This window comes from Camelus dromedarius, chromosome 17 (assembly GCF_036321535.1).
Source record: "Camelus dromedarius isolate mCamDro1 chromosome 17, mCamDro1.pat, whole genome shotgun sequence".
NCBI lineage: Eukaryota > Metazoa > Chordata > Mammalia > Artiodactyla > Camelidae > Camelus > Camelus dromedarius.
Window position 1 is genome coordinate 34790295 of NC_087452.1, and position 13812 is coordinate 34804106.

Genomic DNA, 13812 nt, shown 5'->3' on the forward strand with positions numbered 1-13812 from the left:
ATAAGTCTAGTAACCATCTGTCACCATACACAATTATTACAGTATTATTTAAAACAAAATTTTGGGGGAAGGGGTAATGAGGTTTATTTACTTACTTGTTTTAATAGAGGTACTTAGGACTGAAACCAGGATCTCGTGCATGCTAGGCACACACTCGACAACTGAGCTATACCTTCCCCCTACAGTATTATTGACTATATTCCTTATACTGTATATTATAGCCCCATGACTTATTTATAACTGGAAGTTTGTACCTTCTAATTCTCTTCAACTATCTAGACCCTCCTCTCTGGCAACCACCAGTTTGTTCTCTGTATCTATGAATCTGTTTTGTTTGTTCATTTGTTTTGTGTTTTAGATTCAACATATAAGTGAAATCCTATGGTATTTGTCTTTCTGTCTGATTTTACTTAGCTTAATACCCTCCAAGTCATCCATGTTGTTGCAGATGGCAAGATTTCATTCTTTTTTATGGCTGAATATGCCATTGTGTGCGTGAATACATCCTCTTTATCCATTTATCTATTGATAGGCATTTAGGTTGCTTCTATATCTTGGCTATTGTAAGTAATGTTGCAATGAACATAGGGGTGCATATATCTTTTTAACTTAGTGTTTTTGTTTTCTTTGAGTAAATACCTCCACTTGTCCTATTACTCTTAATCTCTTCATATTTGTTTAGACTCTTAACACTCCTTTATAGTCATTATGTTATTATTAGTAAACTTTGTACATGCTTGTTAAGTATTAAGCACCAATCTAAGCACTTTACATATATTAACACATCTGATCCACATAGCAACCCTAATTAGGTAGGGATAATTATTATCCATTTTACAGTTGAAGAAACTGAGGTACAGAGAGATTGAATATCGTCTACAAGCTCACATAACCTGTTAAGTAGCAGTGCTCAGATTTGTACATGGGGAGTCTGGGTCCAGGGTCCAAGTTGAACTACTTTAGTATGCTACCTTTAGGTCACCCTAATAGTAAATATGAGAGAGTCTGGTGGTATATTATCTTACTTTTATAAATAAGGCAACTGCAGCTTAACTTTCCTAAGGCTTCCCTAATGCTGCACAGCCAGAAAGTAGCAGAGCTGGACCTCAGAGCCTGGGTTTCGACCAAGTCCAGTGTTCTCTATGGTAACCAGCCTGCTCTTGAGGTTGAATATATGGCCCAAGTGCCTGGCTGCCTGAATTAAACCTCACTCTACCTATTAGTGGCTTGCTGACATTAGGTAAGTTACTAAATTTCTGAATTTGTTTTCTCATCTGTAAAATGAGATGTGTTATCAACCATATAGGATTGTTGTGATGTTTAAATGAGTTATAAGGTGTCACACGAGTGCCTGGAACACAATGAGCATTCAGCAGAAATATAATGTGAACCAAACAGTAATTCTAGTTTTTCTAGTGGCCATATTTTAAAAAGTAGTAAAAAAGAAACACGAAATTGTTTTAAATATATTCTGTTTAACCAAAGATATCCAAAACTGCAACCAATTTTGTAATGGCCTAAACAGTAATCAATATAAAATTATGAATGAGCTATTTTGTATAATTTTTGTGTGAAGTCTCCGAATTCGGTGTGTATTCTACACTTAACGCACATCTCAACTTGGACCAGCCACGTCACTTGTGGCCGGCAGCGGCGCAGCCCTGGAGAGGCCCCCGCTAGCCGCGCCCTGGTCCCCCTACGGTTCCTTCCCAGACCAGCTGGCCCGCGCCCCGCCCCACGCCCCTCCCAGGTTACGTCATAGAGCCCACGACCCGGCCGGCGTGGAGACCTGGGCCTGGCTGCGTGTGTCCGGCCACTCGCATACTGCCCGCTCAAGGTACCCAAGTTCTAAAAGGAAGCGACGACCCACAGAACAGCAGGAGAGGTCAGTCTGCCCTACTGCCGCTCTGGCCTCAGCGGGCAGGAGACAGGCTGGCGTTTGAATACCCAACGCGTACCTCGCCCTCAACGGCCCTCTCCTCAGCGGCTACCACGCCGAGGGCCGAGCGGTGGGGCCGCTGCCCATTGGTCCGCTGTGTCCCTTCGCCCGCCCCGCCACCGCCCTTATTGGCCTGAGCCGCGGCGCCCGCAGGATAGGCGGTGGCGGCGCCCCGCCCCCGCGCCGGCCCTCAAGAGGACGACGAGGAAGCGGCCGCCTCCCTGTGTCCCGCCCCTCGGGCTCGTTTGTTGGCTCGCGGCTCCTCCCTGCTCCTCCCGGCCCTCTCCCGGCTCCCTCCGGCTCCGGCTCCGGCGCGGCGGCGGCGGGTAGGTGCCTGTGGCAGGCTTGGCCAGACCATAGGGGCTACCTCCCCGCTGTACCTCAGGCTGCCTGAGCCTCGCCCCGCGGCCGCACGGGACCCCGCCAGACCCTTTTGAGGCGGGGAAGGGCGGTGGCCGCCAGCCTGTGGGGCGCGGGGGTGGCCGGGCGGGGGGCCTGCGGGTGTGATCTTCGGAATGTTCGAGGCGCGATCCGGGGGCCTGCGAGGCGGGGCGGGCTGATAGGTCCGGCAGCGGGGGTCTGGAGCGGTGGGGCCGAGCAGCATGCCTTGGGCGCAGGATGGGGCTGAGCCGGGCGAGCGAGGGTCGGCTGTAGCCTGGGGCCTGGGTGGGGCTCGGGGGCTTAAGGGAACTCCCAAAGGTCATCCCGGAGGCTTTTGGGGGTCAGTTGAGGTGGGGCTGAGGCGAGCCTTAGAGAAAGTTCCCGGTCAGGGGTTGCGGGAGGAGTTGAGGGTGGTCGGGAGAACCGGGCCCCAGGCGGGGCTCTTCCTGCGAGCGTCGGCCCTGGCGCTGTTTGGGGACTAAGCGTGTGCCTGGCTGTGGGAGTGCGCAGGGGTCGCAGCAAGGGTAGGGATGCGAGGATAGGACAGGGGCCTGGAGGGCCTGTTGGAAACGTTACCCAGAACAGAGATTGTGACTTAGCACATGGACTAGGTTCTCCGCTGGCGTGTTGCCTGAGCTCTGATTTGGTGAAATTACCCGTGGAGGGGAATGTTAGGATTCTGCTTCCAGGAACGTATAAATTAAATGCATTTGCTGCTTTGGGGAGGAGGTAGTGAATACGCTTAGATTTGTGTTTTAGGACCCAGACCCACGGTTAAACGTGCTTCTCAGGAAGGTTAGTGTTACCCAGCTTTCTCCTGGAAACCCCCTTTTCTCCTTTCCCTCCTCGGTCCAGTTGCAGTATTGCTCCCCCGGGCCTCTCGATTCCCTCTCCCTGACTCCATAGCATTGCAGTGTTTCTTGGTGTGTGTGTGTGTGTGTGTGTGTGTGTGTGTGTGTGTGTGTGTGTGTGTGTGTGTGTGTGTGTGTGTGTGTGTGGTGTGTGTGTGGTGTGTGTGTGGTGTGTGTGTGTGTGTCTCCCGCCGATTTCCCTGCTGCTGCTCTTTTGGCAACTGCCCCTGCTCTTTCCCAGGGATGGTTGTGGCATTGCATCAGGGGATATTTGTGCTTGTAATTTGCTCACTCAGCCCAGGAAGAGGGAGAATAGTATGCTGCAGAGATGGGGGCGGGGGTTGCCGTCAGCTCGGCTGGGCAGACAGAGAAATGGGTGTGGTGAGGGAATACAGCTGCTCTCGGCCTATAGGGTAACACTGCCCAGTCATCAGCTCAAAGAGATTCAAAGAGCAGCAGCAGCAGCTATTTTTATAAATCAGTTCTGAATCCAAGCTGAGCACATGGATTTAGAGTGAACAGTTGTCATGCTCTAACTATTACAGGCTGGGTGTTTGGTAGACAACATTAGAGTTGCTAAGCAAGACACTCCTTCTGTACAGGGCAGTGGGTACTTAACTTGTAACGTTTTAACTTTGCGCTTCTCAACTCTCTAGCATGGGATATCTCTCTTCAGAGGGTGACTTTTAAATTGATGTCGTTTGACGGTCCCTACCGATGCTTTCCAAAGCCTCAGTTATACACATCCTTTCAGATTTGGCTTAAAAATAATAAAGCTATACCTTTTTGAGCACTTGCCATCTTCCGAGCGTTAGTTGTAGGTATTTATTTACAGATGAGAAAGTTGACAGGAATAAGAGGTCACATAGATCCACAAATCCACACCAAGGTCCCTCTGACTCCTACCCAGTAGTTCAGAAACTGGAAAATTTTGGTTCACACAGAGGTGATTCAAGCACTTGAGAATTTATTCATGCAGAGTAAACTCACTAGAGATTGATAAGCCGCATATCAATTTATTTATGTTAAAAGTATTCAGTGCCATATGCACAATTGGAATTAATTATCCACTGGCTGGGATACCTCCTTTGTTTCTGGGCAGCCAGATCAGTAATAAGAAGGCAGTTGATTTTAAATAAGAAGGCAGTTGAGTATAGAATTGGAACTACAGGCACTGGATGTGCTTAGTGGGTGTTTTAGTCAAGTTATAGAAGCCTAGTGAGTAGCCCTTTCCTCATGGTACAAACACATACTAATGTTTGACGGTGCTGAGGAGATTCTTAACACATTTTCCCACTGTCTCAGTTGTATTTTTAAGTGATCTCTTCATATATTTGTCATCCCAGCATATATTTACTTGAGTTAAAATTCCCAAATTTACAAGTAAGTTTACATTACATATTAAAAAGTAATTTTCCATTGTTTGCTGACAGTGAAGGAAGCACCTGGATTTTCTAGGTGGGTTGGCTTTATTTTTGTTTTTTTGAGGGTATGAAAACTTTTATTAATTAGCTTGCAGGGTAGAGGAGGACAAGGTCAAACTTTTTCTAAATGGCTTGAGAACAGGGAAGGATACTTGCGCTTTATATTTTGGTTGTGGGGTGGGGGTGGGAGTGAGTGTTCCCTTGAGGTGGGCTGTCCGGTAGGCTGTGTGGACTGAATCTCTGAGCTACATCAAGATAGGTGGCTTAGTTTAAGAGAAGTGGTTCTTAGGGACCTCAGTGTCTTTTTGTTTTTTCCGATCTTGTTTCTGAATTTGATGGTCCATCCTTTGACTGTAACTTTTGCTGTTGACATTTCAAATTTTTGCTGTTGTCTTCCTCCTCCTCTTCCTTAAATACTAAACATGGGTAGTTGATATGTCAGTTTTATTTTTCCTTAAAAGGCAAGAAAATCTGAGAGGAACATTTTGACTCAATGGAAGTCATCTTAGTGGTTCATTTGATTTGGTCAGTTGGGAAAATAAACTGAGTAAATATCACTGTTTTCATTTTGTCCTTCTAAATGGCACTTTTACAACCAGGTTACTGTGACCTTTTGCTTGGAGTGAGTGTGTTTAGGACAGTTAGGGTCAAGAAAGGCGATAAAGCAAACTGATATATGTGAGGGGTTTGTTCTCACTATCTCTTAGAGCATACTAACTAGGCTAATCTCTCAGTGCAGACCTTAGGGGAGCAATTTTTGTTTGTCATTAAAATTTTAATCTTGAAAGGCAACTGAGTTTACTTTTGTGATTCTTTATAGGTTAAAAAGTTAAACTTCTCACCATAAAACCAATTTTATTGGTTTGTATTTATCTTTTAAAATTTATTTATAACCTTTCCTCTTTCTGACTTAACAAGGAAAATGCAGTTAAAAATTATTTTGAAATAACTTTAGATTACAGAAGAGTTGTGAAGATAGTACACAATTTCTATATATCCTTCATCCAGCTCCCCTTAAAGTTTACATCTTATATAACTGTGATAGTTATTAAAATTAAGCAATCAACAGTAGTTTAATGTTACTAAATTACAGAGGTTGCTCTGATTTCCCTAGTTTTTCTACACACTTTTTTTTTCTGTTACAGGATTCAGTCCAGGATACCACATTGCATTTAGATGTTTTGTTTCCTTAGTTTCCTCCCATCTGTGACAGTTTCTTGGTTTCTTCTTTCCTTTGCCACTTGATCTCTTTGAGGAGTAGTGACCATTTGTAGAGTGTTCCTGAATGTAGGTTTATCTGCTGTTTCTCATGATTAGTCTCAGGTTAGGCATTTTAGGGAAGAATACCCTAGAGATATCTCCTATCAGGTTATACCTGATACCAGCAGTAAGCTTATTACTGATGTTAACTTTGTTAACTTGATTTAAAGTGGTGTCTGACTCTTTTTCCTTTTCCTTACTTCATTTGTTTGAGTCACCAAATCAAGCCCACGCTTCAGGGCAAGGGAATTAAGCTCCACCTCCTGAAGGGATGAATATCAGAGAACTGTCAGCATATGTTTAAACCACCCACAGAAATCAGTAAATATTTTGGGGGAGATTCTGCAAGGCTGTACAAAGATGATTTTTCCTTAAAGTTTCATCCACTAATTTTAGCATTGGTCAGTGAAACTTGCCTGCAGCAGCAGTTATTATTGTGTTAGTCTAGTGGTGATTTTCTATTTCCCTCATTCCTTCTACGTTTATTATTTGGAATTCTTCTGTAAGGAAGATTTGTACCTTTCCCCCCAACTTTTTTAATTAAATAATTTATATCAGTATGGATTAATGAATATTTTTCCCTCTTTGGGTTGTAATCCAGTATTCTGTTTTGTTGCTCAGATTCTTCCAGCTTTGACCATTTGGCATCTGTGTTCTTTTGACATGTCCCCTTTTTTTTGGAGCACGTTTATACTTCCTGGTGCTGTAAGATGTTCCAGTCTCATCTTGTATTTTCCCTGCCCCAGCCCCAGAATCAGCCATTTCTCCAAGGAGCCCTGGTTTCTTTTATTGGAGAAAAAATGTTTAGAAGCCAAGATCTGGTTTCTAATTGAACTGGGTATACTCATTGCTTGCTGGGGTGTCACTGCGTCTGGCCCTCATAGGGAACAGAGCTAGGAAATATATGTGTTTACTGACTCAGGTGTACACAATCTGTGTTTATTTCTTTGTCTATCTTTATGTAAATATAAACATGAATTCGTACTGGTCTCTCTGACTCTAATCTGGCACCACAAAATTCATTCTAGCATTCCCTATCCTTGCTTTTTTGTAATTCCTTTCTCTGACGGTGAGAAATTTGGCTTTTGCAATTTATATAGATTTACTTACTTGTTGAACCATAATATGTGTGTAAAGTAGGAAAATGCAGTTTTGTCACATAAGGTAAAGTCCAAAGCATTTTACAGGTAACTAATTTAAGTTATATTTCTGTAATACTGGTATTTTAAATGACTTTTTCAGTTCAAGTGGAGAGGTGGAGTCATTTGCCCCTGGCCAAACAGGAAGTGTGTGAATGTAGCTGGAATTGGTGACCTGTTCTCACTCCCCATGATATGCTTAATCCCAAGCAAAGCAGTCTCTTCATATCAAGTGTCTTGACTAACAAGTCAACCTTTGTCCCTTCTTGGTGGGATTGTTCCTTTTGATTAAAGAAGTTCCTGAGTTTTAGATTTTTTTAAAAAAACTTTGGCAGTGTTGACAGCAAGAATTCCTTTATTGGACTTCTTACTACTCACAGAATCATAGTCTTGGAAGAGACTTTAGAGATAATCTAGTGCAGTTTTTCACACAATATTAAGTGATTCTTTCAGTCCTCTCTTCCAGCACATATTCCCCCAGAAAGGGCCTTCACAGTTGGTGGCTGTCAATTCCAGGTTTGCAAATTTGTCATTTCTGAAAGACTGCCCCAATAGTGGTCTCAAACCTGACTCCTGCAGTTCTAATTTTGCTGTCTACAATTATTCCCTGTAGCTCCAGTCTCCACTTTACAGCTATTCAGTGACAGTTATTTTGCCTCACTTAAGTTTTTTCTTTTCCGGACTAAACAGTTTTTTCTTTTAGTCACCTTTTATGAAATGTTCTTTCTAAATTTTTTACCATGTTAGGTATCATCCTGTGGACAGACTAGTTTGTCAGTTTGTCACATATGGTCTGATCCAGATACTCCTGTAGTAGGCCCTGAAAGCAAAGTGATTAATTAAGGGATTAAAAGTGATCCCTGCCCTCGGGGAGTTTACCACTTTCCAGTAAATTAGGTTCTTTTTCCTTTCAATCTCCTCTTTTCAGTGTTAGTTTATACTTTTCTGGTAGTAAGCTCACCTCTAGGTCTTTTTTTCTCTAGAACTGTTAACCCAAGTCTTGTCCTTGGTTGGTAGATTTTCTAACCCTATATGTTGGACTTTTTTACACTCTTATTTTTCTCTCTGTAACTTCTGATTTCTGTCCATTGTTCCAAAGGATACCTTTTGAATCCTGATTCTATTACCCTTTGCCTTTGTTTCTTTCCTATGTCTATAATTTTTATTTTTTTGTGTGTTTTTTTACTTGAGTAGATTGAGAAAATACTCACCTAGATGCCAAGGTCAGATCCTAGGAGTCTGTAGAGGCAAAACTTCATACTTAGTGTATTTGCTCCTAACTTCTGACTTTATTACTTAAGTATTTCCAAAACAGATCTTGGTTCTGATTTTCTTATGTAGCTTGTGTGTACACTTGTAATTAAAATGTTTTACATCTTACCACACTGAAAGGCACAGCTGTTTTTTTCTAATGATAGTTATTGATTATTGATTGAAGTTAGGTTATAAGATTTTTTTTATTATGACAAAGTATAGGTTCTGACATGTAAAGTAGTTACAGTGTCTGTCTACTCTTCCCCTCTTTCCCATGTTGAGACTGCTGTGGAAAAACTTAAAGCTTATAGAGGAGATGATAGTATATTCTAAGTAAGGAAAAATTGAAAAATTTAGGGGAGGTTGGGGATAGGTGGTGAGTGGGAGTGGAGAATAGAGACCCTTAATCAAAAGGTTGCTTCCTGTAGTGACTCCTTTCTTTGAGCTTTATTTTTGTCAAAGTGTCTGAAATTTTCAGTCAGATACTCATTCGGGTTATAACCCATTTTCTCTTTTACGAATAGAAATACACGAGAGGATTCAAGAGGACTCTTAGTCATTTTCTTCTAGGTAGAATGTATTTTTATAGAAATAATTTGTATTGGGAAATAAATGTTCTGGCAGGTTTCTTCAGAGGACAGATTTCTGAGCTTAAGGAGGATTGGGGAGGGGAGAGGGTGGGTGATAAGGCAGACTTAAAGACTTGAAAACTTTCCTTAGTATGAGCTTAAGGGTCACTTTTAGATGGCCCTTCTGACCTCTTCCTACCCTAGTCTGGGTTAAGTACTTCTCTTTGGTGTTTTCACCAATCTTTGGGCGTATGTTATTCTGTAGTTCAAAAAAAAATTAAGATATAATTCACTTTCCATAAAACTCACCATTTAAAAGCATACAAGTCATTGATATATTCACAATGTTGTGCAACCATCACCACTATCTAATTTGAGAGCATTTTCGTCATCCCCAAAAGATATCCCAAACCTATTAACAGTCACTTCCAATTCCCCAGACCTCGCCCACCCTCTGGCAACCACTAATCTATTTTCTGCCTATGGATTTGTCTATTCTGAATATATCATATAAATGGAATATGCTATATGCTTTTTTGTATCTGGCTTTTTTTTTTTTTTTCACTTAGCATTTTGTTTTCAAGGTTCATCCATGTTGTACTATGTATGAGTGCTTCATTCCTTTTTATGGCTGAATACTGCATTGTGTGGATATACCACATTTTGTTTATTCTTTCCTCAGTGGTTTGTTTCCATTTTTAGCTACTATGAATATGCTACTACGTTCATTTGTTTTTTTATTTGTATACATGTTTTTGGGTGGACATAAGTTTTTATTTTATTTCTCTTGGGTATAAAGCTGAGGGTGGAGTTACTGGGTCCCATGGTAATTCTCTTTACACTTGTGAGGAACTGCCAGTCTGTTTTCCAAAGTGCTCACACCATTTTGTTCCCACTAGCAGTATATGAGGGTTCCAGTTTTCACAGACCTCGCAAACACTTGGTATTATGTTTTTTTGATTCCATTCTAGTGGGTGTGAAGTGATATCTCATTGTGATTGTGATTTCATGGTGACTATTGTGCTTATTGGCCATTTGTATATCTTCTTTGGAGAAATGTGTATTCAAATCCTTTGCCCATTTTTAATTAGATTTTTTTAGTTGTTGAACTGTAAGAGTTCTTTATATAGTCTAGATACAAATCTCTTACCAGATATATGATTTGTGTTTATTTTCTCCATTCTGTGGGTTGTCTTGTGTATTCACTTTCTCAGTAGTATCCTTTGAAGCACAGAAGTTTCTAATTTTGATGAAGTATGCTTTATCCTTTTTTTCCTTGGTTGCTTATGCTTTAGGTGTCACATCTAAGAAACTGTTGCTTACTCCAGGATCACAAAGATTCTACCTGTGTTTCTCTTAAGAGTTTTATAGTTGTAGCTGTCTCATTTAGGTTTTTGATCTATTTTAAGTTAATTTTTATATATGTTATGAAGTAGAGGGTCCACATTGTCTTTATTTTTTTATTTTTTATTTTTTGCACGTGGATATCCAGTTCTTGAAAAGACTTCCTCGTTCATTGAATTGTCTTGACACTCAGGTTAATAATCTGTTGACCTTAGATGTGTTGGTTTACCTCTGGATTCTCAATTCTATTCCATTGACCTACATGTCTATCCTTATAAGCCAGTACCATGCTGTCTTGATTACTGTAGCTTTGTAGTATGTTTTGAAATTGAGATGTGTGAGTCCTTCAACATTGTTTTGGCTGTTCTGGATCCCATGTATTTCCTTGTGAATTTCAGATTCAGTTTGTCAGGTTCTGCAGAAAAAGCAGTTGGAATTTTGATAGGGACTGCAATGAATCTCTAAATCAATTTGGAGACTGTTGCCATTTTAACAGTATTAAGTCTCCTAATCCATGGACATGGAATGTGTTTCCATTTATTTATTTCTTATTTAATTTCTTTCAGCAATGGTTGGTTGTTTCCAGTGTACAAGTTTTGTAGTTCTTTGGTTTAATTTATTCCCTGAGCATTTTATTTTATTTTATTTTATTGATGCTGTTGTAAATGGAATTTTTTTCTTAATTTTATTTTTGGGTTGTTGATAGTGCATAGAAATTTTTGTGTATTGATCAGGTGTTCTGCAACCTTGCTGAACTTATTTATTAGTGCTAATACTTTTGTGTGTATGTGTAGATTCCTTCAGATCTCCACATTTAAAAAATTATAAATGCCTTTTCATTGGACAGAGATCCTCCTTTTTTTAAAAATTGAAGTATAATCATTTTATAATGTCAATTTCTGGTGTACAGCATGTTTCAGTTATACATATACATACATATATTTGTTTTCATACTCTTTTTCATTATAGGCTACAAGATATTGAATATAGTTCCCTGTGTTATACAGTAGAAACTTGTTGTTTATGTATTTTATATATAGTAGTATCTGCAAATCTCAAACTCCTAATTTATCCCTTCCTACCCTCTTCCCCCTGTAACTTTAAGTTTGTTTTCTGTGTCTGAGTCTTTCTGTTTTGTAAATAAGCTTGTGTTTTGAGTTTTTTTTTTTTTACATTCCACATGTAAGTAATATCATGGTATTTTTCCTTCTCTTTCTGGCTTACTTCACTTAGAATGACGATCTCCAGGTCCATCCATGTTGCAGCAAATGGCATTGTTTTTTCTTTTTTATGGATGAGTATTATTCCATTGTGTATAGATATACATATATATACCACAACTTCTTTATCCAGTCATCTGTTGGGGACATTTAGGTTGTTCCCATGTCTTGGCTATTATAAATAGTGCTGCTATGAACATTGAGGTGCATGTATCTTTTCGAATTAGATTTCCCTCTGGATATATGCCCAGGAGTAGGATTGCTGGATCATATGGTAAGTCTATTTTTAGTCTTTTGAGGAATCTCCATACTGTTTTCCATAACGGCTGCACCAAACTACATTCCCACCAACAGTGGGACCCTCTCCAGCATTTATCGTTTGTGGACTTTTGAATGATGGCCATTCTGACTGGTGTGAGGTGATACCTCTTTGTAGTTTTGAGTTGCATATCTCTGATAATTAGTGATATTGAGCATTTTTTCATGTGCCTATTGGCCATTTGTATGGACTGAGATCCTCTTGAAGTCAGAGACTGTATCTTGTATTTCATTTTTCTTTCCCTACTGCCAAATGTTTATTTAATTAACCCTGAGGTAAAGATGCCATTGTAGTGGACTTTAGCACAGTGCCACAGAAAATGGCACAGAAGGGAAGTGGAGTATTGTAAGACTATTTTTTACCTTTATAGAATGTTTCCTGAGGTCCAGGAAAGTTAATTCTCATTTCTATCTCTGCTTCTCTATACCATTTGCCCCTAATTAGCCTTATTTTCTGGAACTCAGAATACTTTGGATCATAAACTTCTGTGTATTAGAAAAGTAACTTTAATGTGATTTTATGTATTATTTCTCTAGGGAAATGTGTTCTGTCCACAGTCACAAAGTAATTCTTTTATGAACCTGGGAGTACTTATGATAATGTGATTGGCTGTGTTGTTAATTCTGTGTGCACATTTTTTCCTAGGTGCTCATTTTCTTTTCCTTCTTGTTTACTAAACCATAGAGACAGGAGAGACAAAAGAGCAGGATCTCATCTGTTCTTTTGTTATTGTTTTGTTTGCCTTTCATTACCAGACATGAAGAAATGCTTTTAAAAAATATCTTATTCTTCAGAAAGGGGAAGAATTAGAGAATTCACAGTTCCCTTTAATCAGATAATAATTAAAATGATTTCTTAAAAAATGGACTCTTAACCTAATAGGTTGGCTATTACAAAGGTGATGGTGAATAATATGTGTAAATTCTGGCATCTCTGAAAATTTCTATATTTGTTATAGAAAATTCAGCACCATCAGCAATCAAGGTAACTATGGTAACTTAGATTATTCTGCCAATAAATAATTTTCTCTATTGCTTTTTAAAAATTTAAGAATTTTCTATGTTATTAAAAGCTATTTTAAAGGTAAGCTTTAATGGCCACATAATGTTGCATCATATGGAAAGGTTTTGATTTACTTAGTTTTCCCTTGCCACTATATATAGGCATTTTGGTTTTGGCTATTATTTTTATTCATAGGTCCTGTATATTTCATATTTTTATGAAGATACATTCCTTTTTTATAACAGATTTATTGAAGTATAATAAATATACCACAAAATTCACCCTTTCAGTGGTGTTTAGTATATTTCCAAAGTTGTTCCATCATCACTGCTATCAGATTTTTGAATGTTTCATCACTCCAAAAGAAACTTGGTACCCATTAGCAATCTTTTCCTGCCTTCTTCCCTCTATCCTTTGGCAACCACTAATCTACTTTCTGTTTCTATGGCTTTGTCTTTTTTTGGCTGTTTCACATAAATGGGATTATTCAGTAGGTGGCTTTTTGTGATTGATGTCTTTCATTTAGCATAATGTTTTCAAGGTTCATTCAAGTTGTAGCATGTGTCAGCACTCCATTCCTTTTTAGGGGTACATAATATTCCTTTGTGTGCATATATTACATTTTGTTTATCCATTCATAAGTTGATGGACGTTCAAGTTGTTTCTGTTTAGCTGTTGTGAATAATACTGATAAGAACGTTCATGTACAAGTTGTGGATATGTGTTTTCATATCTTTTGGTTAAGAGTATATGGGTCATATGGTAATTCAGTTTTTAACTTCTTGAATAACTATCAGACTAAAAGTGTTTACAAAAATGACACTGTAATGACACCAGTAATATGTGAAGGTTCCAATTTCTTCATTATGATACATTCGTTAATTTTATTTTTATTTTTTGAGGGAGGGGATAGGTAATTAGGTTTATTTAATTTTTTAATGGGGATTGAACCCAGGACCTCATGCATGCTAGGCATTCATTCTGCCACTGAGCTGCATCCTCCCCCCAGCCATGGTAGATTCTTAAATAATATATTTAACTATTGGGTCAGAAGTGTGTAAATTAAAGGCTTTTGATAGGTGTTGGAAAATTGCAGGTAGATTATACATT

At 39.4% G+C, this 13812-nt stretch overlaps 1 protein-coding gene across 2 annotated transcripts in view; it reads left to right on the forward strand.

Annotated features, from left to right (window-relative positions):
- The first annotated feature begins 1770 nt into the window (after positions 1 to 1770).
- MAP4 (microtubule associated protein 4) overlaps positions 1771 to 13812 on the forward strand; it is a 149436-nt gene continuing 137394 nt past the window's right edge. Inside the window, exon 1 of one of the 2 annotated variants that reach the window (XM_064496581.1) lies at positions 1771 to 1885. The gene's annotated coding sequence lies outside the window, so the exon portion shown is untranslated. Of the gene's footprint in view, positions 1886 to 2112; positions 2266 to 13812 lie in introns of those variants that run through there. The other variant, XM_064496580.1, reaches the window with a different exon arrangement.